The 26,850-nt window shown below is 46.7% G+C and overlaps 1 protein-coding gene and 1 long non-coding RNA gene across 12 annotated transcripts in view; one reads left to right on the forward strand and one right to left on the reverse strand.

Annotated features, from left to right (window-relative positions):
• LOC125125710 (uncharacterized) overlaps positions 1–23,769 on the reverse strand; it is a 66,297-nt gene extending 42,528 nt beyond the window's left edge. The window contains exon 1 of the long non-coding RNA XR_007134463.1: positions 23,650–23,769. This is a non-coding gene — a long non-coding RNA (uncharacterized LOC125125710). The remainder of the gene's footprint in view (positions 1–23,649) is intronic.
• Positions 23,659–26,850, forward strand: part of SMARCA4 (SWI/SNF related, matrix associated, actin dependent regulator of chromatin, subfamily a, member 4) — a 93,697-nt gene continuing 90,505 nt past the window's right edge. For 7 of the 11 annotated variants that reach the window (XR_007134462.1, XM_047777083.1, XM_047777085.1 and 4 more), the window contains exon 1: positions 23,659–23,776. The gene's annotated coding sequence lies outside the window, so the exon portion shown is untranslated. The remainder of the gene's footprint in view (positions 23,777–26,850) is intronic. The other 4 variants (XM_047777082.1, XM_047777086.1, XM_047777089.1 and 1 more) reach the window with 2 other exon arrangements.

Genomic DNA, 26,850 nt, shown 5'->3' on the forward strand with positions numbered 1-26,850 from the left:
CTGGGATGCATTTTTTTTTTTTTTTGGTCTTTTTGCCATCTTCTTGGGCCGCTCCCACGGCATATGGAGATTCCCAGGCTATGGGTCTAATCAGAGCCTACGCCGGAGCCACAGCAACACAGGATCCGAGCCACCTCTGCAACCTACACCACAGCTTACAGCAACGCTGGATCGTTAACCCACTGAGCAAGGGCAGGGATCGAACCCGCAACCTCATGGTTCCTAGTCGGATTCATTAACCACTGTGCCACGACGGGAACTCCAAGGGGTGCATGTTTGAGCTCTGGCCCAGCACAGTGGGTTAAGGATACAGTGTTGCTGCAGCTGCGGCATAGGGTGCAACTGAGGCTCGGATCTGATCCCTGGCCTGGGAACTCCATATGCCACCAGGTGGCCAAAAAAGAAAAAAAAAAAATGGAGACAAAGGCAGGATGAATAAATTAGGAGTTTGGGATTAACATATACAAATTACTAAATGTAAAACAGATAACCAACAAGGACCTATTATATATCACAGGGAACAATATTCAATAGGGAAAATAATTTTTAAAGGTAAAATAATCTGAAAAATAGTAAGTGAATCACTCTGTTGCACACCTGAAACTAACAAAACATTGTAAATCAACTATACTTCAATTTAAAAAAATAAGTAGGCATTCCTGTTGTGGCTCACAGAAACAAATCTGACTAGTATCCATGGGGACACATGTTTGATCCCTGGCCTCACGCAGTGGGTTAGGGATCTGGTGTTGCTGTGACTGTGGTGTAGGCTGGCAGCTGCAGCTCCAATTCGACCCCTAGCCTGGGAACCTCCATATGTCACGTGTGCGGCCCTGAAAAGACAAAAAAAGATAAAAGAAAATATGGAGGAAAAAAAAAATCTATGTCCAGGATCTAGGGGGCTCTGGTATAGTAGAGCAGGCAACTTCAAGATGTTTGATAACAGCACATCAAAGGGACCAGCCAATGATTGTTAAAAGGAAAACCTGCCTTGGAGCCGCTGGAGGAGCAGCTTTCCTTCCTTGGCTCTCACAGGCGAGCTCTTCCAGCGGTAATTACTGTGCTTGCTGACTCAGGCCCCAGCTGGCGCTATCATAATTCCTTCCTGTCGTGGGAGCCTTGGCACTGACCTCAGAAGGGTGGAGAACGAGCATTGTGATGGAGGCCCCCAGGTTCCCTCCATAAACAGAGACACTGTGATCTCTACCAGATGCAAACCGGCTCCAGGGTTCCCCAGGGCGCCTGGATAAGCCAGCAGAGTGGAGTCTTTTTTTTTTTTTTGTCTTTTTGTTGTTGTTGTTGTTGTTGCTATTTCTTGGGCCGCTCCTGCGGCATATGGGGGTTGAATCGGAGCTGTAGCCACCGGCCTACGCCAGAGCCACAGCAACTCGGGATCCGAGCCGCGTCTGCAACCTACACCACAGCTCACGGCAACGCCGGATCCTTAACCCACCGAGCAAGGGCAGGGACCGAACCCCCAACCTCATGGTTCCTAGTCGGATTCGTTAACCACTGCGCCATGACGGGAACTCCCAGAGTGGAGTCTTAATCTGAGCTGAGGCTTCTTTGGAGATCCCTCACACTACCTCTCAGCCAGCACTCGAGGCTGGTCCTGGGGACCTGGGTTGCACTCATCAGAGGTTAGCTGGATGGCTTGGATTTACTGCCCCTTATGAGGTGTTGTTTTTTTTTTTTAAATTGAGATAAAGTATGCATAACATAAAACTGATCATCTGAACTACAATTTTTCAGGATATAGTCTGGCATTAAGCACATTCACATTGTTGGGCGGCCATCACCACCATCCATCTCCAGAATTCTCTTGGTCTTGCAAAACTGAAACTCTTCCCCCATTAAATACTAACTCCCCATTCCCCTTCCTTGGCCCCTGGCTCCCATTATTCTATATAGCACGTGGAATCACATGGCATTTGTCAGTTTGCATTTATAATGTCCTCCATGGTGAAGCAGGTGTCAAAAGTTCCTCCCCCCCCCTTTTTTTTAAAAAAAGGCCTACCTCCAGAGCACTGGAAGTTCCCAGGCTAGGGGTGGAATCAGAGCAGCATCTGTGACCTATGCTGCAGCTTGAGGCAACGCCAGATCCTCAACCCACTGACGAGGCCAGGGATCAAACCTGCATCCTGGTGGATACTAGTCAGGTTCTTAACCCACTGAGGAACAATGGGAACTCCAGAATGTCCTTCCTTTTGAAGGCTGAATAATATTCCATTGTATGGATGGATCACATACACCTGATGATGGACACTAAAGCTGTTTCCATCTCTTGGCTATAATGAATAATGCTACTTTGTTCTTCTCCCCCCTTTTTTTTAATTGGCCACACCTGTGGCATATGGGAGTTCTGTGGCCAGGGACTGAACCTACACCATAGCAGCAACCCAAGCTAGAGCAGTGGCAATGCTGGATCCTTAACCTGTTATACCACATAGGAACAACCCTTAAAAAATTTTATTTTAACTTTTTTTATGGCTGTACCCATGGCAAATGGTAGTTCCCAAGCCAGAGATCAAACCTGCATGACAGGTGTAACCAGAGTCATGAGGGAACTCCTGTTATTATTACTTTTAGGCTTTTTTTTTCAGGGCCGTACCCATGGCATGTGGAGGTTCCCAGGCTAGGGGTCAAATTGGAGCTACAGCTGCTGGCCTACACCACTGCAATGCTGGATCTGAGCCAAGTCTGCAATCTACACCGAAGCTCATGGCAATGCTGGGTCCCCAACCCACTGAGCAAGGCCAGGGATCAAACATGCATCCTCATGGATACTAGTCGGATTTGCTAACTGCTGAGCCACGACGGGAAATCCCTATTATTATTTTTTGATAGTAGCCATCTTAACAGTGGGAGGTGGTAGTTATTCCGGAGTTTTAAGAGGCTGCTTCTGCTTTCATGGAAGTGTATCTCTGGTTTATAAAGTCATTAGATTTGGCGAGCAGCCCCAGGGAGAAGGAAGAGCCACATGAACCCAGGACAATGAAGCCCTTTCCCTCGGCCCCAACCCTGGGTGCCTTTCCCTAGGTCACTTGTTGACAGGCACTCATGGGCAGGCCATGTTGGAGGAACACTGGCTGGGGCAGAAATGGGTTTCATTTCTCCAATTTATGGTTGGACAACCTGTTCTGCCACAGTCCCAGAGATGCCACTCCCAGGCATAATTTGCACTGCAGAATGAGATCAGTGGAAGAAAGGGAGGAGACGGCACAAGAGAGGCAAAGAAGAGGTGAAGAGGAGGTGGATGGCAGGGGCTGGGCAGGACGGCCACCTTGTTCTATAATACCCATGCCCTATTGCAGGCTCCGCTGGCCATGTATGTGTGTCTTCACATACCCTGGGGCTGCAGGATGATCATTTCTGTTGTGATCCTCTCATGAACAGGAGAGGGTAGAAGGATGCTTAGAAGCTACCCTAAATTGGGTCCCTAAATCAGTGCTTCTCAGTGGGAGACGATTTTGCCCTCCAAGGGACATCTGGTCATGTCTGGAGACACTTTCGGGTGGTCAGAACCCTAGGAGGATGTTTTTTTTTAAATAGGAGATATTTTAGTTTTATTTTTGTCTTTTTAGGGCCGCACCTGCGGCACAAGGAGGTTCCCAGGCTAGGGGTTGAATCAGAGCTGTAGCCACCGGCCTATGCCACAGCCACAGCAACAACAGACTTGAGCCACGTCTGCAACCTACACCACAGCTCACAGCAACACCAGATCCTTAACACGTTGAGCGAGGTCAGGGATCGAACCCACATCCTCATGGATACTAGTTGGGTTCTTAACCTGCTGAGCCACAATAGGAACTCCAAAAATAAGAAATATTTTTATTTCAAAAAATACTAAAGTGGAGTTCCTGTCGTGGCTCAGTGGTTAACAAATCCAACTGGGAACCATGAGGTTGTGGGTTCGATCCCTGGCCTTGCTCAGTGGGTTAGGGATCTGATGTTGCCGGGAGCTGTGGTGTAGGTTGCAGACGCGGCTCGGATCCCGTGTTGCTGTGGCTCTGGCGTAGGCCGGCGACTGCAGCTCCGATTCAGCCCCTAGCCTGGGAACCTCCATGTGCCATGGGATCAGCCCTAGAAAAGGCAAAAAGAAAAAAAAAAGTATTGAAACTGTCCTCCCTAGCTGAAATATTCTCTCTTATACTCATCAGTAGGGGTCAGTTCTCAAGAGGAAGAAGAATTTGTCTTATTGCATTTGAAATATTTTTCACCATTCCTGGTGGGCACATCTACTGTCAGAGCTCCTCTGAAGAGGCATGTGGCTTTGGATGAAGGGAAGATTTCTGGAATGTCCATTCTACAGAAATCAACCAAAATAATCTTAAACAGAAATCATACCATGAATCTCTGCTGCTTAAGACCTTTCCTGAAAGTCCGAGGTTAACATGATTTAAAAGAATGTAAGCTCTGGAGTTCCCATCATGGCTCAGCGGAAACAAACCTGACTAACATCCATGAGGATGCAGGTTTGATCCCTGGCCTTGTTCAGTGGGTTAAGGATCCAGCGTTGCCATGAACTGTGGTGTGGGTTGCAAAGGGGGCTCAGATCTAGCATTGCTGTGGCTGTGGTATAGGCCAGTGGCTACAGCTCTGATTTGACCCTTGGCCTAGGAGCCTCCATATGCCTCAGGTGCAGCCCTAAAAAAAAAAGTAAGCTCCATGATAATGGGGGAATTTAATTTGTACAATGACATATTTACAATTCCTTCAACAATGCCTGCCATACAGGAGGTTCTTAACAAATGTTTATTGAATAAAAAATTATCACCCCCCCAAAAAAGCATTGAAGGCATCCTAAAGCCTTAAACAGGATTCTAGACATTGTAAACCTACAGAACAGACAAATAGGGAAGACTGCCTCTTGTCTGAGGTTGGAAGTGGACATCAGACACAGGAGGGAGGGTGTCATTTTTTACACAGGAGTCTGTGACATCATATAAATACAGAATACTTTTTTTTTTTTTTGGCCACACCCATGGCATATGGAAGTTCCTGGGCCAGGGATCAAATCCAAGCCACAGGTATGGCAATGTTGGATCTTTAACCCACCATACCACAGCGGGAACTCCCAGAATACCTTATAAAAGTAGATTAACATAAAATACTAGCCACTGAATTCTCACAACTTAGTTTGTCTCAAAGACTAAGTTCTGTACATCCAACATGTAGACACAGCTCCACTCCCTATATTGGCCCAGCCTCTGTCCCCAGATCTGTCCCCAAATTACAGACATCTAGAACCCATGCCCAGGGGAGGTGGGGAGGGCAGAGAAGGAGGCAGACATTTTGAGGGGGCCTATCTGATTCTGGATCCCCACCTGGAGACTGGAGGGGCCTGCTGTTGCTAAGGCTGCTGCCTCCCCTTCCTGTCCTTGGTTTTATATTTTTTAATTTTTAATTTTGTTTTTTGTGGGTTTTTTTTCGTTTGTTTGTTTTTTTAGGGCTGTACCCACAGCATATGGAAGTTCCTAGGCTAGGAGTCGAATCGGAGCTGCAGCTGCTGGCCTTTAGCATAGCCAGGTTTGAGCCATGTCTGTGACCTATACTGCAACTCGTAGCAATGTCAGATTCTTTTTTTTCTTTTTTTAGGCAAGAAATAGGTATATTAAAATAGGCTGCTCATGAGAGATGCAAGTGGGCAGGCAAGGAGGAATGCAAGATTCCTAATCCACTGAGTGGGGCCAGGGATTGAACCCAAATCCTCATGGATACTGCTGAGCCACAGTGGGAACTCCCCATCCTTAGTTTTTTATTTCTTTAAAAAATTTATTTATTTATTTATTTATTTATTTATTTATTTATTTATTTATTTATTTATTTATTGTGATGGTTAATTTTCTGTGTCACCTCGGTCAGGCTGTGGTGCCCAGACATTTGGTCAGACAATATTATGGATGTTCCTGTGAGGGTGTTTTTGAATGAGAGTCACATTTAAATCAACAGACTTTGAGTAAAGCAGATTGCCCTTCAGAATTCAGGTGGGCCTTTCCTAATCAGTCGAAGGCCTAAGACTAGAACAAAAGACTGGCTCCCCCAATCAAGAGGAAATTCTGCCAGCAGAAGGCCTTGGAGCTGGAACTACAGCATCAGCTCTTCCTGGGTCTCCAGCATGCTGGCCCCTCCTGCAGATTCTGGACTTCCCAGTCTCCTTAACTGTCTGAGCCAGTGCCTTAAAATTGATCTTGTACTCACCTCCTCAGGCTGCCTTACCAACACACTATAAGCTAAGTGGCCTCAAAAACAGAAAAAAAAAATTTTCACAGTTCTAGATGTGGGAAGTCCAAAGATCAAGGTGCCAGCCAATTCGGTTTCTAGTGAGAGCTCTCCTCCTGGCTTATAGATGGCCCCTTCTTGCTGCATGCTCACATGGCAGAGATGGAGAAGGATGAAGGAGAGGGAGAGGGAGGGAGGGAGAGAAGGAGAGGGGGGAGGAGAGAGAGGGAGGGAAAGAGAGAAAGAAGGAGAGGGCGCAGACTATGAGATTGTTCTCTTTGGTGTCTTTTTTTTTTTTTGGTCTTTTTGCCATTTCTTGGACCACTCCCTCGGCATAGGGGTTCCAGGCTAGGGATCTAATGGGAGCTGCAGCTGCTGGCCTACACCACAGCTCACAGCAACTCGGGATCCTTAACCCACTGAGCAAGGCCAGGGATCAAACCCGAAACCTCATGGTTCCTAGTCTGATTCATTAACCACTGAGCCACAACGGGAACTCCTGGTGTCTATTCTTTTAAGGACACTAAACCTATCATATCAGATTCCCACCCTTATGACCTCATTTAACTTTAATCACCTCCTTTCAGGCCCACCTCCAAATACAGTCACATTAGGGGTAAGGGCTTCAACACATGAATTTTGGGGACACAATTCAGTCCACAGCAAATCTCTTTCTATCCATGTAGACATTTTATTGGTTCTGTTTCTCTGGGAAACATTGACTATATAGGTGATACAAGATCTTCTTAAACTAACTCAGGCACTGCTGTCACGGACCACTGAGCACAGGTGATCATGGTCACCTAGGGTTCCCCTCCCCTGTGTGGCTTCACATATCACCTGCAGGCAGCTGATTCTACCTCTATCTCTGGCTCTTCATTTTTTATGCTCTCGTCATTGGCAGTGCTGGTTAAGGACACAACCACCAGAGTCCACCTGCCTGGCTGTGCACAGGGCGTCTCAGCCAGGACAGTGTTGCCTTGAATAGATTAACCGTCTCTGTGCCTTAGTTCCAATTATAATGTGAGGCAATGGTGGGAGAGGCAGCACAAGGTGTGGTGAGGGTCATGTACCATTCTATGTGTAGATATGGACATGGGCATACAGTTTTTAAATGAACAGACCTTGTTTTATTTTTTAATTTTTTTTTTGTCTTTTGTCTTTTTGTTGTTGTTGCTATTTCTTGGGTCGCTCCCGCGGCATATGGAGGTTCCCAGGCTAGGGGTCCAATAGGAGCTGTAGCCACCGGCCTACGCCAGAGCCACAGCAACGCGGGATCCGAGCCGCGTCTGCAACCTACACCACAGCTCACGGCAACGCTGGATCGTTAACCCACTGAGCAAGGGCAGGGACTGAACCCGCAACCTCGTGGTTCCTAGTCGGATTCGTTAACCACTGCGCCACGACGGGAACTCCTATTTTTTAATTTTTTTATGTCTTTTTAGGGCCAAACCTGCAGCATATGGAGGTTCCCAGGCTAGGGGCCAAATCGGAGCTGTAGCCGCTGGCCTACGCCAGAGCCACAGCAACACTAGAGCTGAGCTGTGTCTGCAACCTATACCACAGCTCACGGCAACACCAGATCCTTAACTCATTGATCGAGGCCAGGGATCGAACCTGCGTCCTCATGGATACTAAGCAGATTTGTTTCTGCTGAGCCGTGATGGGAATTCCAAGACTTTATTTTTTTAGAGCAGTTTTAGTTTACTGAAAATTGAGCAAATAGTTCTGAGTTCCCATACATCTGCTCTCCTCACAAGCCCTCCCCCCATAATTATTAACATCTTGCATTAATGTGGGACATTTGTTACAAGTGAAATGTTACAATTGAATCAATATGGACACCTTATTATTTCTTGGCTGTGCCTTCAGCATGCAGAATTTCCCCTGCCAGGTACTGAACTCCACACCACAGGACTTCCTGTTACTGCTCAGTGGTAACTAGACTAGTATCTATGAGGACTTGGGTTTGACCCCTGGCCTTGCTCATTGGGTTAAGGATCTGGCGTTGCTGTGAGCTGTGGTGTAGGTAGCAGATGCAGCTCTTATTCGACCCCTAGCCTGGGAACTCCATGTGCCATAAGTGTGTCCAAAAAAAAAAGAAAGAAAGAAAATAGCCCATGCCACAGCAGTGATCCAAGCCAGCAATGACAATGACTGATCCTTAACCTGTTGAGCCACCACGGAACTCATGGATATATCACTATTAAGTAAAGTCCACAGTTTACATTAGGGTTCACTCATGTTGTTGAACATGCTAATTTTTTAACAGACTACTTTAAATTTTTATTTTGTTTTTTTGCTGTGTCTATGGCATGTATAAGTTCCCCAGAGCAGGGATCAAACCTACGGCACAGCAGTGACAATGCTAGATCTTTAACCCACTGCATCTCCAGGGAATTCCTAATAAACTTTATTTTTTTAGGGAAGTTTTAGGTTCACAGAAAAATTGAGCAGAATGTACAGAGATTTCCCATATACGCTCTGCTCCCTCATTATCAACATCTCCCACCAATTTGCTGCAACTGATGCACCTACACTGACACCTACGTTAACACTTAAAAGTCCAGAGTTTACATGAGGGGTCCCTCTTGGTGGTACATTCTATGGGTCTGGACAGATGTATAATGACATGTATCCACCAATATCATATCACGCAGAACAGTTTCACTGCCCTGAAAGTCCTATTGTGCTCCACCTCTTCCTCCCTCCCTTCCCCCAACCCTGGGAGTGGGGGGTGTCTCCTTTTACTGTCTCCAGTGTTGCCTTTCCCAGAATGGTCAGACTTAGACTCACACAGAATGGAGCTATTACAGATTGGCTTCTTTCACTCAGAAATATGCATTTAAGATTCCTCCAAGTCTTTTTGTGGTTTGATCTTATTTCCTTTTAGTGCTAAAATTCCGTAGTCTGGATTTTCCATATTTTGTTTATCCATTCATTGCTTGAAAGACATCTTTTTTTTTTTTTTTTAAGGACCTCACCCACGGCATATGGAAGTTCCCCGGCTAGGGGTTGAATTGGAGCCATAGCTGCTGGCCTATGCCAAGGCCACTGCAACTTTGGATCTGAGCAGCGTCCGTGACCTACACTGCAGCTGGATCCTTCAACCCACTGAGCGAGGCCAGGGATTGAACCTGGATCCTCATGGATACCAGTTGGATTCTTTTTTGTTTTTGTTTTTTGTTTTTTTTTTTTTTTTTTTTTTTTGCTTTTTAGGGCCACACCCATGGCACATGGAGATTCCCAGGCTAGGAGTCGAATTGCTGGCCTACAGCACAGCCACAGCAAGACGGGATAAGAGCCTCATCTGTGACCTACAACCACAACTCACAGCAACACCAGATTCTTAACCCACTGAGTGAGGCCAGGGATCGAACCTGCAACCTCATGATTCCTAGTTGGATTCATTTCTGCTGTGCCACGACTGGGAACTCCACTAGTTGGATTCTTAACCCCCTGAGCTACAAGGGGAACTCTCTCCACTACATTTTAATTTACATATTCACAGCTTAGAAAAATAGCAGGCACCCTGCAAGTGCTATACAAACTTTAGCTACTGTTGCAAATGTTAATCTCTGGTCCTTCAATGCCAATTACCCTTAGCACAAACCCTTTGGCTTGCTAAACTCCTCCTTCAACAGCTCTGAAGAAAGATTCCTTCCTAAGTGTCCCTATTTCTTCCAACAGAAGAAGGGTGTTTTAGTGAGTCTGGGGCAGAGGTAGAAGTTAAGTCCAAGCCAAGTTTTTGTGTAGGAAGCCCAGGAGGGAGACAGAGGGGGAGCATTCAGGCTGAGGAATCTTGGACAAAGGCTGGGAGACTAGAAAAGGACAAGAGGGGATCTACAGTTAGGTGTATACACACAGCTGCTGTTTCCAGCAGGTAGAAGACAGATTGCAGGCGAGGGGGGCTGTACAAATTGCAGGGCCTTATGGGCCACTTTCAAAGTTCGGGCCTCATTCTGAGTCATTCAAGGATTTATTCAAAGTAAACTGGTGAGGAGTTCCTGTCAGGGCTCAGTGGAAACGAATCTGACTAGCATTCAAGAGGATGCAGGTTCGATCCCTGGCCGCATTCAGTGGGTTAAGGATTAGGTGTTGCTGTGAGCTGTGGTGTAGGTTGCAGACGGGCTCAGATCTGACGTTGCTGTGGCTGTGGTGTGGGCCAGCAGCTCAGCTCTGATTTGACCCCTAGCCTGGGAACCTCCATATGCCACAGGTACAGCCCTAAAAAGACAAAATAAAAAATAAAATAAAATAAAATAAACAGATGATATATCTACTTAGCTCTAAAGGCTGTAGGCCTCTGCCTTCCTGGATCTTAGTTCCTCGCAGGGACCAGTGCAGAGCCATGCTTAGAGAAGGCCTGGTGCCCCCCAACCACCACACTTGATGTGTGATCCCCGATAAGTTTAACCTCTGGGCTCGGATGCTTCACCTGTGAAAAGGTCATGGGGATGACAATTTCATCACTGAGCTCAGCATCACCTGGCTACCTGCCAGTAATGCAGGTTCTCAGGCTCTGCTGATCAGATGCTCTGTGGGTGGGCCTAGCAACCTGCCTGTTGTTAAGCCCTCCAGGGGATGCTGACAGACACAATAAAATTGTGTTTTCTGCAGTTCCTGGGTAACCTAGTGGTTAAGGATCAGGTGTTGTCATTGCTGTGGTTCAGGTCATTGTAGTAGCAGGGGTTTGATCCCTTGCCTGGAAACTTCTGCAAGCCATTGGCATGGCCACAAAAATAAATAAATCAGGTGGTGGCCACACTAGCTGTGAATTACTTGTTGGAAGCATCTAGGTTTTCACATCGGCAAGCATGTGGAGGAAGTACCTGTGTCTGTGGGTCTGCCTCACTGAAATCAGTGTCTCCTCAGCTGTTCACAGACTTTACAGATGGTAAGACTCACCTTAGACTTTTTTTTATACTTCTTTATTATTATTATTTTTTAAATAGTTATTTCCCCAATTCAGTTTTTTTCCTACTATACAGCATGGTGACCCAGTTACACATACATGTACACATTCTATTCTCACACATTCTCATGCTCCATCCTAAGTGACTAGACATAGTTCCCAGTGCAACAGAGCAGGATGTCATTGCTAATCCATTCCAAAGGCAATAGTTTGTATCTATTAACCCCAAGCTCCCCAACCACCCCCCCTTTTTTTTTTCATTTTTGGCTGCCCCAAGGCATATGGAGTTTCCAGGCCAGAGATCAGATCTGAGCCACAGTCATGGTCTAAGCCACCAGATCTGGGTGGGAGATCGAACCTTCGACCCAGACACTGCCAAGCCCATTGTGCCACAGTGAGAACTCCTCATCTTAGACTTTTTTTTGTCTTTTTTTTTTTTTTTGTCTTTTTGCTATTTCTTGTGCCGCTCCCGCGGCATATGGAGGTTCCCAGGCTAGGGGTCGAATCGGAGCTGTAGCCACCGGCCTACGCCAGACCCACAGCAACGAGGGATCCGAGCCGCGTCTGCAACCTACACCACAGCTCACGGCAACACCGGACCCTTAACCCACTGAGCAAGGGCAGGGACTGAACCCGAAACCTCATGGTTCCTAGTCGGATTCGTTAACCACTGCGCCACGACGGGAACTCCTGTCTTTTGTTTTTATAGGGCTGCACCCATGGCATATGGAAGTTCTCAGGCTAGGGGTCTAACTGGAGCTGTTGCTGCCGGCCTATGCTACAGTCACAGCAACACCAGATCCAAGCCACGTCTGCAGCCTACACCACAGCTCATGGCAGCACCGGATCCTTAACCTGCTGAGCGAGGTCAGGGATCAAACCTGCAACCTCATGGTTCCTAGTCAGATTCATTTCCACTGCGCCACGACGGGAACTTCTAGACATTTTTAATTAAAAAAAAAATTCTAGACCTCCACCCTATGGGATCTCAGAAACTCCAGAAAATTCTCCAGGCTTGTATGTGGGTTTTTTGTTTGTTTGTTTTTCCACTGCAGCATATGTCACTTTAGGACCAGGGAACAGATTTGAGCCGAAGTTGCGACCCAAGCCGCACTGTGCGGAGATCCCTAACCCACTGTGCTGGGCTGGGGATTGAACCTGTGTCCTAGCGCTCCCAAGACATCACTGATCCCGTTGCACCACAGCAGGAGTTCTGTGTGTGTGTGTGTGTCTATGTGTCTGTGTGTATGTGTTTGGCCTCACTGGTGGCATATGCAAGTTCCTGGGCCAGAGATTGAACCCTTGCCAGAGCAGTGATCTGAGCCATATCAGTGACAACACTGGATCCTTAACCTACTAGGCCACCAGGGAATTTCTTTTCTTTTTTTCTTTTTTTGTCTTTTCTGAGGCTGCACCCATGGCATATGGAGGTTCCCAGACTAGGGGTCCAATCAGAGCTGTAGCTGCCAGCTTACGCCAGAGCCACAGCAACTTGGGATCCGAGCCGCATCTACAACCTACACCACAGCTCATGGCAACGCCGGATCCTCAACCCACTGATCAAGGCTAGGGATCGAACCTGCAACCTCATAGTTCTTAGTCAGATTCATTAACTACTGAGCCACGACGGGAACTCCAGGAATTCCTGATTTAAGTTTTTAAATGGAAATTTTACTGAGATTGTTGTTGATTCATGTGCAGTTGTAAAAAATAATACAGAGAGTTCTGTATACTTTCTTGGTTTCCCCCATGGTAACTTTTCCATTAAAAAAATTGTGACAAAATACACACAACAAAAAATTTACCTTTTTTTTTTTTTTTTTCTTTTTAGGGCTGCACCTGTGGCATATTGAAGTTCCCTGGCTAGGGGCTGAATAGGAGCTGTAGCTGCTGGCCTACACCAAAGCCCAGCGGTACTGGATCCAAGCTGCATCTGCGACCTACCCTGTAGCTCTTGGCAATGCCAGATCCTTAATCCACTGAGTGAGGCCAGGGACTGAACCCACATTCTCATGGATACTAGTTGGGTTCTTAACTCACTGAACCACAATGGGCATTCCAAGGACAGTTCTTTAGAGACTTTTTTTTTTTTGCTTGTTAGGGCCACACCCACAGCGCATGGAAGTTCCCAAGCTAGGGTCTAATTGGAGCTACAGCTGCCAGCCTACACCACAGCCACAGCAATGCCGGATCCGAGCCTCATCTGAGACCTACACCACAGCTCATGGCAATGCCAGATCCTTAACCCACTGAGTGAGGCCAGGGATCAAACCTGCAACCTCATGCTTCCTAGTTGGATTCATTTCTGTTGCGCTATGACAGGAACTCCCAAGACCATTTTAAATTATAGACTAGTGGCATTAATTTCATCCAAAGTGTTGTGCAAACATCATCACCATCTATCTCCAGAACTTTTTAATCCTCCCAAACTGCAGCTCTGTCCCCATTAAACACTCACTCTCCATCCCCCCCTCCCAAAGCCTCTAGTAACCTCTATTCACTTTCTATCTCTATTAATTTATCTGTTCTTGATAGCTCATATAAGTGGAATTATACAATTTTTGTCCTTTTGTATCTGGCTTATTTTACTTAACACAATATTCTCAAAGTTCATACATGTTGTAGCAGGTGTCAGAATTTTCTTCCTTTTTTCTGGCAGAGCTTGTGGCATGTGAAAGTTCCCTGGCCAAGGATAGAACCCAAGCCACAGCAGCAACCCAAGACATAGCAGTGACAATGCCAGGTCATTAACCTGCTGTGTCACAAGGGAAATCCTGCACCCCCCAGCCCCAGCTTTATTGAGATATAACAGCCTCAGAGAGAACTCCAGATGTGATTAAAGTTTAAATCAGACTCAGGACGCTGAGGCGAGTGATGACCCTCCATCATGTGTGTGGGCCTCAAGCAATCAGCTGTAAGAGCAAAGAAAAATTCTCCAGACTGCAGAACAGAAGTCCTAAGTTTTTGGCCTGCTGCCTATGGAATTCAGACTCAACACTGAAACATTCACTCTTCCCTGAATTTCCAGCTGCTGGTCTGCCCTACAGACAGGACTTGCTGGCCTCCACAGTCACGTGAGCCCATTCCTTAAAATAAACATCCTTTCTTTATCTAATAATTATGTATATGTGTGTGTGTTCTCTTCCTCTATGTATGCATACTACATTTCTCCAGTGAAACAATCAATAAGATGTATAAATATGTATATCCAACATCCTATTGATTTTGTATCTCTAGAGAACCCTGACACATCCTCTAAGCCACATGGAAAATATGAGAAACTCCCCCCTAATAAGCCGACAGATACAAGATGTAGACATGAAAACATAGACTCCAAGACTGGTACAACCAACTGGGAACTGTATTTTCACCACGTGGGGAGTGATGCTGCAAACATCTAATCTTCCATCCACCACTTTGCATCCCCAGCACACCCTTCCCCACACACCACAGAAGGTGGGAGGAGCAGCTACCATTATGCCAGACAGCAGATGGGGAGGGTGACTGGACCTGGACATATGAGATGAGGGGTGGAGCCTAAAGAGATGGCAACCTTCTCCCTACTGGCAACTGAGAAGCTGGGGGTGGGGGTGGGGGGGGGTAATATGAAGCCTCAGGAAGCATCTCGTAAACTCTGATTCCATGTGAGGAGAGGCACTGTGGACGCTCCTTCACACTCTCTTCCATGCACCAGGCACTTAGCACTGTGCAAGGTGCTGGGGATGCATGGGTGGTGGAGACCACAAAGCTTATGTTCCAGTGTGGAGAATGAGTCTCGTGGAGAGAAATCAACTGGGAATGCGGGAAAGTCTACTGGCAATATTACACAGATCCTCTGGGAGACGGAGCCACACATGTCAGAAGCACATGGGCAAAGGCCCTGGCACAAGAATAGTGAGCGAGGAGGCTGGTGGTGGGAAGGGAATGAGCTAGGAGAAAGGCAGTAGGAGATGCAGCCTGGAAGGCAGTAAAGGGCCTACAGGTCCCTGTGGTGACCAACTTTGCTCTTTTAAATTTCTTTACTTTTTTTTTTTTTTTTGTCTTTTATCTTTTCAGGGCTGCACCAGAGGCATATGGAGGTTGCCAGACTAGGAGTCTAATTGGAGCTACAGCTGCCTGCATACACCACAGTCGCAGCCATGCCAAATCCCTAACCCACTAAGCCAGGCCAGGGATCGAACCTGTAACCTCATGGTTCCTAGTCAGATTTGTTTCCACTGTACCACGATGGGAAGGCCCCACAAATTTATTTACATTTTAATTTTTTATTTTATCTTTTTTTTTGTTTTGTTTTGGTTTTTTTGCCTTTTCAGTGGCATGCAGAAGTCCCTGGATCAGGGATCAAACCAGTGCCATAGCAGTGACAATGCTGGATCCTTAAGTGCTAGGATACCAGGGAACTCCTGTTTACATTTTTTAAAGATTTATTATTCTTTTTCTTTTTTTTTTTTGGCTGCTTCATGGCATATTGAGTTCCTGGGCCAGGGTTCAGATCTGAGCCTCTGGGGCAATGTACACCAATGCTGGATTCTTAACTTGGCAGGGGATCAAACCTGCGTCCTAGCGCTCCAGAGACGCCACTGATCCTGTTGCACCACAGCAGGAACTCCTGTTTACATTTTTATTTTATTTTATTTATTTATTTTTTTGGTCTTTTTGCCTTTTCTAGGGCTGCTCCCACGGCATATGGAGGCTCCCAGGCTAGGGGTCCAATTGGAGCTGTAGCTGCTGGCCTACGCCAGAGCCACAGCAACGTGGGATCCCAGCCACGTCTGTGACCTACACCACAGCTCACGGCAATGCCGGATCCTTAACCCACTGAGCAAGACCTGGGGTTGAACCTGCAACCTCATGGTTCCTAGTCAGATTTGTTAACCACTGAGCCACGATGGAAACTCCCACATTTTTATTTTTATTCTATCCTATTCTATTATATTATATCTTTTTTTTTTTTCTGGTCTTTTTAGGGCCGCACCTGCGGCATATGGAACTTCCCAGGCTACTGGTTGAATTGGAGCTGTAGCTGCTGGCCTATGCCAGAGCCACAGAAACGAAAGATCTGAGCAGCGTCTGTGACCTACACCACAGCTCATGGCAATGCCAGATCCTTAATTCACTGAGCGAGGCCAGGGATCAAACCTGCACCCTCATGGATATTAGTCAGGTTCGTTACTGCTGAGCCTGTTTACATTTTTAAAATAAACTTTATCTTATAGGGTAGCTTTAAGCTCACAGTAAAACTGAGCAAAAGGCACAGTGTTCCCATATACTCCCTTCCCCCATACACAGATAGCCTCCCCCACTATCAAAGCCCCCCACCAGAGTGGTGCCTCTGGAGCCAATACTGACACATCTTCATCACCCGGAGTCCATGGTTTACATTACGGTTCATTCTAGGAGCTGTACATTTTATGGGTTTGGACGAAATTATGACAAGCATCTACCACTGCAATATCAGGCAGAGCTGCTCTAAAAATCCTCTGGGCTCTATTTATCCCTTCCTCCCCTGGAATCCCTGGAAACCACTGATCTTTCTACTGCCTCCATAGTTTTGCCTTTTCAAGAATGTCACAGAGTTGGGATCATACAGACCATACATGAGACTTTTCAGATGGGCTTCTTTTACTTAGTCATATGCATTTAAGGTCTTTCTATGTCTTTTCATAGCTTGATAGCCCATATCTTTTGAGTGCTGTATTGTTTGGATGCATTACAATTTATTCATCCACTCCTCTACTGATGTAGAGTATCTTTCAAGTTTTGGCAATTAAGAATAAAGCTGCTAGGGGAGTTTCCGATGTGGCTCAGGGGAAATGAATCTTAACTAGTATCCATGAGGATGCGGGTTTGATCTCTGGCCTCGCTTAGTGGGTTGGGGATCTGGTGTTGCTGTGAGCTATGATGTAGGTTGTAGACGTGGCTTGGATCCCGTGTTGCTGTGGCTGTGGTATAGGCTGGCAGCTGCAGCTCCGATTCAACCCCTAGCCTGGGAACTTCCATATGCCACCAGTGCACCCTAAAAAAAAGCAAAAAAAAAAAAACCCCAAACAGAATAAAGCTGCTAGGAGTTCCCTGGTTGCTCAGCAGGGATCTGGCATTGTCACTGCTGTGGCTCTGGTTGCTGCTTTGACATGGGTTTGATCTCTGGCCTGGGAACTCCCATATACCATGGGCATGGCCAAAAAAGCCCAAAAAGATATTATAATGCTGCTAGAAACATCCAGGTGCAGATTTTCAACTCTTTCAGGTAAGTATCAAGGAACGTCTCTGCTGGGTTATATCGTAAGAGTATGTTTAGTAAGAAATGGTCAAACTACCTTCCAACTTGACTGAATTATTTTGCAGTCCTACCAGTAATGAATGAGAGTTCCTGTTGCTCCACATCCTCATCAGCATTTGGTGTTGTCAAAGGTTTGGGATTTCTCCCTTTCTAATAGATGTGTAGTGGTATCTCATTGTTTTTTAGTTTTTGGGTTTTTTTTATTTTTTGTCTTTTTAGGGCAGCGCCCCCTGCATATGGATGTTCGCAGGCGAGGGGTCTAATTGGAGGTATAGCTGCCAGTCTACGACACAGCCACAGTAACACCAGATCCGAGCCCCATCTGTGACCTACACCACAGCTCATGGCAACGCCGGATCCTTAACCCACTGAGTGAGGCCGGGGATTGAATGCACAACCTCATGGTTCCTAGTCGGATTTGTTTCCGCTGTGCCAAGAGCTCCTCATTAACACATGATGTTGAACATCTTTTCATATGCTTATTTGCCATCTGTATATCCTCTTTGGTGAAGTGTTTATTTGGGTCTTTCATTTTTTGTTTTTTGATTTGTGGCTGCACCTGCAGCTTACATATGTTCCCCAGTCAGGCAGGTCTTGTTTTTTTGTGTGTTTTTCACTTTTTTATTTTGGAGTTTTAAGAGTTCTTTGTATATTTGGATAACAATCCATTATTACATGTCTTTTCAAATATTTCCTCTCAATCTGTGGTTTGTCTTCTCATTATCTTGATGGTTTTTGCCTTTCATTCTTGGCAGGATGGGAGCTATTGGAGGGTTCTGAGCAAAAGCGGGACATGATGGAACTGAAATTTTAACCCTTATTAAATACCCAAATGATAGTGCTTTAGAGGCACTTTTCTGGTGATCCAGGGTAACGTCCAGTCAGGAGATAAACATTTACAAGTCATTAGCATGTAGATTTTTTTAAAAATGTGAGATTCGTATAAAATTAAACATTTATAAATGAAAGATTTAGTCATATTTAATACATTCACAGCACTGTGTAAGCATCATCTCTATCTAGTTCCAAAGTATTTTCATTACCCCAAAATAAAACCCTCTATCCATTAAGAAGTCACTCTCCTCCTATCCCCAGCTCCTGGCAATCTGCTTTCGTGTCTCTATGTATTTGCTAATTTTCGGTATTTGAAATAAACAGACTTGGAGTTCCTGTAGTGGTGTAGCAGAAATGAATCTGACTAGGAACCATGAGGTTGTGGGTTTGATCCCTGGCCTTGCTCAATGGGTTAAGGATGCAGCGCTGCAGTCGTGTAGGTTGCAGACATGGCCATGCATTGCTGTGGCTGTGGTGTAGGCTGGCCCTAGCCCGGGAAGTTCCATATGCTGCGGGTGTGGCCCTAAAAAGCAAAAGCAAAAGCAAAAGAAATAAACAGACTCATACAATATGTGGCCTTTTGTGTCTGACTTCATTTGCTTAGCATGTTTTCAAGGTTCATCTACATTGTAGCACATATCATGACTTCACTCCCTTTTATGGCTAAATGTTCATCAAATGTATACACCACAGTTTGTTTATCCGTTCCTCTGTTGATGGATATTTGGTCTGTCCTATTAAACTTTTGGGTATTATAAAGAGTGCAGCAGCAATGAACATGTATTTACAAGTATTTGTTCAAATATCTGTTTTCCATTCTTTTGGGTAGATACTAGGATGTAGATGATTTTTTAAGGCCATGAGACTGGAAGCCAGGAGGTGAGTGTAGCAAGGGGACCAAGGTCTGAGATCAGTGTGAAGTGGGAGAAGTTACAAAGGAGCCAATGATGGGGTGGGAAAAAAAAATTTATGGTGTCCTGACAACAACTTGAGGAGATTGCCCTAAGGAGGGAATGTGTCTACTGTGGCCAACAGACCCAGGAAGGCGAAAGTGAGAACTGACAGGTAGGTCCCTGTGCCCAAAAAGGACTTATTTCAATGGGGGACAAAAAATCCAAAAAGAGCAAGTTGAATGGACACTAGAGAGGACCTAAATAAACAGACAGATACACCATGTTCATGGACTGGAGGATTATAGTTAAGATGGCAATTCTCCCCAAATTGATCCACAGATTCAATGTAATCCTGATCAAAATCCCATCACAATTTTTGGTAGAAACTGACAAGCTGATTCTAAAATTTACATGGAAATGCAAAGGATCTACAGTAACTAGAACAATTTTTAAAAAGAACAAAGTTGGAGAACTACTTGATTTCAAGACTTACTCTAAAGCTACAGTAATCAAAACAATGTGGTCTTGGGAGTTCCTTGGTGACCTAATGGGTTAAGGACTGCCATTGTCACCTCTGTGGTGTGTATTTGATCCCTGGCCTGGAAACTTCCATGTGTTGTGGGTGGGCACAGCCAAAAAAACCAAGTGTGTTCTTAGCATAAGAGGAGACATACTGATCAATGAACAGAACAGTTTGGAAAAAGACTCACACTTTCTGCCTCAAACAATCAACTGAATTTGATAAAAAGTGCCAAGGCAATCCAATGAGGAAGTGGACAGTCAGGAACTACTGAAATATTTTCTATGGACAACAATGAATGTCAATCTTACCTTATACCATACACAAAAACTAACTCAATGTATCATAGACAGAAGTATAAGTGCTAAAGGCTTCAGTTTTGCTTTAAATGGAGTTTCAACATATGTACAACCATAAACCACTGGTCCACAGGATTATTCCCAAAAGACATCTTGCCCTTAATATAGAACTCTTAGAAGGTTCCTTGTGGGTGGAAGGGGTTAAGGATCTGGCATTGCTGCAGCTATGGCTCAGGTTGCAACTGCGGTATGGTTTCAATCCCTGGACGGGGAACCTCCACATGCCAAAATAAAAACTCAAAACTACCAGTTCCCGTCGTGGCTCAGTGGTTAACGAATCTGACTAGGAACCATGAGGCTGCAGGTTCAATTCCTGGCCTCACTCAGTGGGTTAGGAATCCGGCATTGCCATGAGCTGTGGTGTAGGCCGGCGGCTACAGCTCTGATCAGACCCCTAGCCTGGGAACCTTCACATGCCGAGGGTGTTTCCCTAGAAAAGATGAAAAGACAAAAAAAAAAAAAAACCCAAAAACCACACACACAAAACAGGACTCTTGATCCTTCCTTGCCAGAATGTCTGTGTCCCAGAGTCCCAGCTGCAGAGAAAGTTGGAGTTCACACAAGGCCCTCTTTCTTCACCTCTCAGGTCCACTTTAACTTTTATCCTTTCTACCTCTCATTTTTTCTAGCTCTCTCTACCTTCACTGCTTTCTCTCTAGTGCAGGCCCCAACCTCTCCACCTTGGGCAGCTGCAGAGATCTAAGGGGATTCTCCACTTGCTTTCCTTGCCCCACCTGAGCCAGAGCAGCCATGGGATACTCCTGATTAAAGCCCTTCAACTACTTCCCACTGCGCTCCAGAAAAATCTTGAGATCCTCACCATTGCCCACAAGGCCCTGCTCACAGTGGCTGCTGCTGACCTCCTCGCAGCCACACAGGCCACCCTCTGCTCCCACGCTCTTTCCCTCTTCAGGGTCTTGGCACATCCTGTTTCTTCCACCTAGTGCCCTCTTCCTTTGGGTCTCGGCATACAGGTCTCCTCAGAAATCTAGCTGATTCCTCAACCCCAGGAAGAGTTATGATCTCAACACACCCTGGGCTTTTCTTCCAGTTCACTTAGATTCTAATATTGATGGTATTAGTGCCATCAATGGACTGTCTGCTCCAAGAGTCGGAGCCTGCCTACTGGGTGCATCACTGTGGGCCTATGACTAGCTCAGTGTCTAGCACGTTGAAAGTACTTAAGAAATATTATCTGAAGATGCAAACTATTACATTTAGAATGGATCAGTAACAAGGTCCTCCTGTATGGCACAGGAAACTATATCCAATCTCTGGGGATGGACCATGATGGAAAATAATATCAAAAAAACAAAGTATATACGTATGACTGAGTTACTTTGCTATACAGCAGAGATTGGCACAACATTGTAAATCAACTATAATTTCAAAAGAAATACATAAGATAATAACATAAAAAAAGAAGTATTACTTGAATGAATGAGACCAAAGTTCAGATCCCATTTGCCCATTAACTGTGCACTATCCAACATCATGAACTAAGATTTGAGAACTCCCAGGTGGCATGCTTTCACAGATTCCTCATAACCAACCTGTGGAGGTGAGTGCTGTTACTGTTTCCATTCTACAGGTGAAGAGAGGGAAGTGCGGATGAGTCCAATAAATTTGCCTGGCGTCCCCCAGCTACTAACAATGGAGTCAAGTTTTCAACCCAGGTCTTTTTGATGTGAGCTGGAGATCTCAACTGCTGCTCTTTGCTGCGAGGGACTCACTTTGGGCTTGGAATGACCCAAAGACCTGACACAAAAAATACACGCTCAAGAGACATTCTCCGTTAACCTTTCAATAATAAAAAAAAATTTTTTTCTTTTTAGAGCTCCCGGGCTAGGGGGTGAAATGGAGCTGCAGCTGAGGCTTATGCCACAGTCATGCCAACACCAGATCTGAGCTGCATATATGACCTATACCATAGCTCAGCTTGGAGCAATGCAGGATCCTTAAACCATTGAGCAAGGTCAGGGATAGAACCTGCATCCTCATAGACACTATGTCTGGTTCTTAACCCAGTGAGCCACAACTTGAACTCCTTTTAGGGCCACACCCACAGCATATGGATGTTTCCAGACTAGGCATGGAATCAGAGCTGTAGCTGTTGGCCTACACCACAGCCACAGCAACACAGGATCCAAGCTGTGTCTGTGACCTGCACTATAGCTCACAGCAATGCAGGATCCTTAACTCACTGAACAAGGCCAGGGATTGAACCTTCATCCTCATGGATGCCAGTCAGATTCGTTACTGATGAGCCACGATGGGAACTCCCTAAAAAAATTTTTTAAACTGTCTAGTGGGGGGGTGGGGGTGGCACACTACAGTAGATGCTGGGTATTCACTAGGGACTAAAATTGACAACATCATGCCATTTAAATTGAAGAGAAGGATGCTGTACAGCAGAAACTGACAGGATATTATAAATCAACTATAATAAAAAAACTTAAAAAGGTACCCAAGAAATATGAAGGAAAGGGAATGGAGGCAGTGATCAAAGAGGAGGCAAGACTGGTGGAGGTGGTAAATCAGCTGAGACCTGAAAAATGAGGAAGAGTGGGCCTGGGAGAAGCAGGGATAGGGACAGTCACAGGCTGTGGGACTTGACCTTGGGGAGCATTTGCTCAGTTGTGGGGCTAAATGAGGTGGGGCTGGAGATACTTTAAAAACATAGAGGAAGCCGCCTACAAGCTCTAGGCCTTCATACTTCTAACAAGGCTCTCTCCCTCACTGCTTTTACTACTGGACTCAAATGTCTTCCCAACGGGGCGTTCCCTAGCTGCCGCTTTAAAATTTCCACCACTTTTCATGTCTCCATTTCAACACAGTGTATTTTATATTTTACTTGGTTCTCTTGCCTCGCGCCTGCCTCCCCCATTAGACCATGAGAGCCACAGCGGCTGAAATTTTATGTCCGGTGCCGCAACTCAACAGCAAATCAATAAATATCTGCTAATTAATAGCCTTACATAGGCTCTGCACAAAAGACAGCCAGAGTCCATACCAGCCAGACTGCCCAAAGGGCACCACAGCCCTCCTACCAAGGATGAAAACGGTTCCTAAGTTCGCCCTTGACCCGGAGGCCGGCTCTGCTCATCCCTGGCCCAGCCTGCCCGCCTCTTCCCCTCAAGCACTGCCTTGCATCCTCACTTCCCAGTCTCAGGGCCCCTCTGCCACCCCTTCCCCACAGACCCTGCCGCCATCCAGTCCCATCCCCCAGCCACCCACCACCACCATCACTACCACCAGCACTACCGCCGCCGCAGTGGCGCCCGCTCTGCGCATGCTCGGAGCAGTGGCGACGCACGACGTGCGGAAGGCGAAGAACCACCCCCATGCGCAAGCGCAGGCGCGTCCCGCACAAAGTAGGGAGGTGCGTCCTGGGCGCTAGCTCTCTCTGGCCCCGCCCCCTCCCCACCCCACCCCCACGGCCGACACGCACGCGCTCTAGGAGCGGAAGGGCGGGCGGGCACGCGCACGAGACCGGGCGGGCGGCGGAAGCGGGAGAGGCGCTTAGTGGTGGGGGGGAGGGGAGGTGACGAGTGCGCGCGCAGCGGGGGCGCGGGTGGCGTGGGGGGGGGGCGGCCGAGGCCGGCGGGCGCGCGCGCGAGGCTTACCCTCGCTTGGCGGCGGCAGCGGCGGCTTCTTTGTTTCGTGAGAAGAGGCGAGACGCCCATTCTGCCCCCGGCCTCGCGCGGAGGGGCGGGGGCGGCGCCAGGAAGGCGACGGCACCGGCGACTCCCGGTAAGGAACGCAGATCGCGGGGGGAGCGCGGCGCGGGGCTTGGGAGGACGGTTTGAATGGAGCCGGGGTTCCGAGGGGGGAGGGGGCCGCCGGCGCCCGGAGCAGGGCCGGGGTACGGCGGCGCCCGAGGGTCAAGACGCCTGGCCGGCACCGCGCGCGCGGGGAAGGCCACAGTGCATCGAGGCCGCGGCGGCTACAGTATCCGCGGCGGGTGGGGTGGGGGCCCGGGCCGCATGGAGGCCGCGCGCCCCTCGCGCGCGCTCTCGCCGGGGTCGCCGGACAAAGCTCTTCGCCCAGTCGGCGGGCCACGGGCCCGGCCCCCATCGCGGTCTCAGCTGCGGCTATAACAATAGCCAGGCGTCCGGGCTATTCTGGCTACGTTGTAACGGGTCCGACTCGATTGTTGCCTTTTAACAAGGCTGCGGTCATCGCTCAATAGGAAAACCCCCAGATATGTCCAGCGTCGCCTGGACATGAACATTAGCAGCACAATTGGTTTAGATGACCTAAAATTTCATTTTTAAAAAGTCAATTTTAGGTTTTCAAGGCAAGGTAAATAACTCTTTCAGCCCCTTGTAAAGTAGTGACTCCAGAATGTTTGCCCTAAATCGGAGGATCCGCAGCTAGTCGGGAAGGACCGGGAGAACTGCTGTTGAAAGCATTGTTTTAGTTTTCCATCCTTTTCTCTTCCTCGCAATTGGTTTTCCAGATTAACGCTTTTATTTAAGATGTGGATCTTTAAGGAGAAGGTGTTTTGTGCCGATCTTGAAGACTAGCCTAGGTAGCCCTCCACGCCCCCACCCCCAGTGAATCCTTGGGTAAAGTAGGGAATAATGTTAAGAACCACTTCCTAGGAATTTGAAGTAAGTTTTCACTTTCAATTGACAGACTGGAGTTGGGTTTGATTTCTGGCGTTGCTGGGTACTTAGCTGTGTGACCTTAGGCAAATAACTTAATTTTTCTGAACCTCTTAGTTTCCTCATTTGTGAAATGGCAATAATGCCACAAATGGAGTTGGTGAAAGCCAATAAAATGGTTCCTGGTTAGAGGGAAGCACTATTTTGTTGTTCAGTCCAATCTTCTCCTTTATTGTTAAACAAAAGTTTGTTGAGTCCCTACTGGGTGTTAGATGATTGGAGGTTGGATGCCCTGGGAGCCTCTCCAGCCTTGTAGGGGAACAGGTGGTAAATGTGGGGACTACTCCCCTTGGCCTGTCATGTGAGAGGAACACAGTGGATGGATGCCCAGTGATGGGAGTCAGAGATTAGGGAGGTTGCATGGAAGAGGAGCCTTTACTGAGGATCAGGGAGGATGTCCAGGTTGCATTTGACCATCTGGGACCAGTCATTGCTCCCCTCTGCTATTCTCACATCACCTTGATCCTTTCCTGTGTAGCAGTTATCTGGGTTTGTAATTACACATCTATTCTTTTCCAAGGGCCATCAGAGCTCTCACAGCTCTGTCTCCCTGATCTCCTGAAGCACGTAGTAGGCCCTTAGCAGCCATTTGTGGATGAATGAGGAGGGTGTTCAGGAGGATTGAGTGAAGCTGTGTGTGAAGTGCTTGGCCCATGACTGAAAGTGGGCTGTAGGCGATAAATGTTAGTTGTTGGGGGGTTTTTGTTGTTGTTTTAACTTTCTAGGCCATTGTTTCCCAAACCTCATTCCCCCAAAAATGAAGATGTAGGGCTGTGGTTAATATGAGGTGGTGGTGTGGAGAGCTAGTTCTGGAATCAGACCTCCTGGATTTATACCCATCTCTTAATCCTAGTTTGACCTCAAGCAAGACACTTAACAGTAGGCTCCCCTCTTGTGAAACAGGTACGATAGTGGTGTCACCTCAGAGAGTTATTGTGAGAGTTCAAAAGACAGTGTGGGAAGTGGCTTACCATCTGCAGAGCCTGACATGTAATGAGCCCTCAATTTATTGGTGTTTATATTATTTATATATATGTAAGTTAGCTGTATAAAAAAACTGAAAACATAATTTAGAGTCATTCTGTATTCCAGAAATCCTGGGTTTGATGTGCTGGTTATATATATTTTCCTAATTTTCTTTAAAATCAATGCATACATAATTGTGACAATAATAAACATTGCTCCACATGCCACTTAAAGTCATTTTGTGTCCAACCCGTCAGGAGATGGTGATCTTGAAGGTTTTTGAGCCCAGGGGTGGTTGTGGGCTGACCTCACTAGAGCTTTAGTGGGGGGCAGTGCAGTGGTCTCCAAATTTGCTGTCAGTGAAAAGCACTTCAACAGGAACACATATTTATTTATTTACCTTTTTTACCTCTTGTGGGTCTTCAAACGTTGGGTTGTAACCCCAGACCAGCTCCATGTCCTAGCTCTTTGTGATGTGGGAGACGGGGAGGGACTGGGTGTGTTGGGTGAATGTCTGGTGAGAAGATTCTGGCAGTGGAGAAACTGAGGTCCAGAGCTCTCCAGTCAAACATCCAGGTCTGACTCCTAGCTTTGCTGCTTTCCCTCTTGGTGCCTCAAGGAAATAGGGGTGACAGTGCCTGGCGCTTTGTAAGTCCTCAGTCATGATGGAGGTTTTGGCCTCAGTCATCAGGGCTGCCATGGCACAGAGGGCACTCACATGTACCATAGAACACAACATGAATGGTGCTCCCTTGAGTTGTACAAGAAGTAGCCCAGCCACGCATTCCACATTCATGTAGTGAAGTGGCTGGGGGTTCAACCTGAAACAGGCAGACAAGAGCCCTGTCCCTCATTTGGGGGCAGTAATAGTACCCAGCTTGTAGGATTGTTGCAAGGACTAAATGACAGCAAAATGACAGACGACAAACATAATGTGCTTAGGGCAGTGCTTGGCACAAAGGGCTGAACAGTTTGTAGCTGTCATTTATTAGGATTCCTACAACATTCTAGTGGGTCGAAATACAGACTATATTTTTGCCCCACTGTAATAGTTCTTTTTTTTTTTTTTCACAGTGGTAGCAAAGGAATTATGTCCTTCATTTTCTCCTCACTAGTTTACAAATTGTACACTCAGAGTTCCAGCTATGGCACAGTGGGTTAAGGATCTGGCATTGCTGCAGCTGTGGTGTA

Source organism: Phacochoerus africanus, chromosome 4 (assembly GCF_016906955.1).
Source record: "Phacochoerus africanus isolate WHEZ1 chromosome 4, ROS_Pafr_v1, whole genome shotgun sequence".
Classification (NCBI taxonomy): domain Eukaryota; kingdom Metazoa; phylum Chordata; class Mammalia; order Artiodactyla; family Suidae; genus Phacochoerus; species Phacochoerus africanus.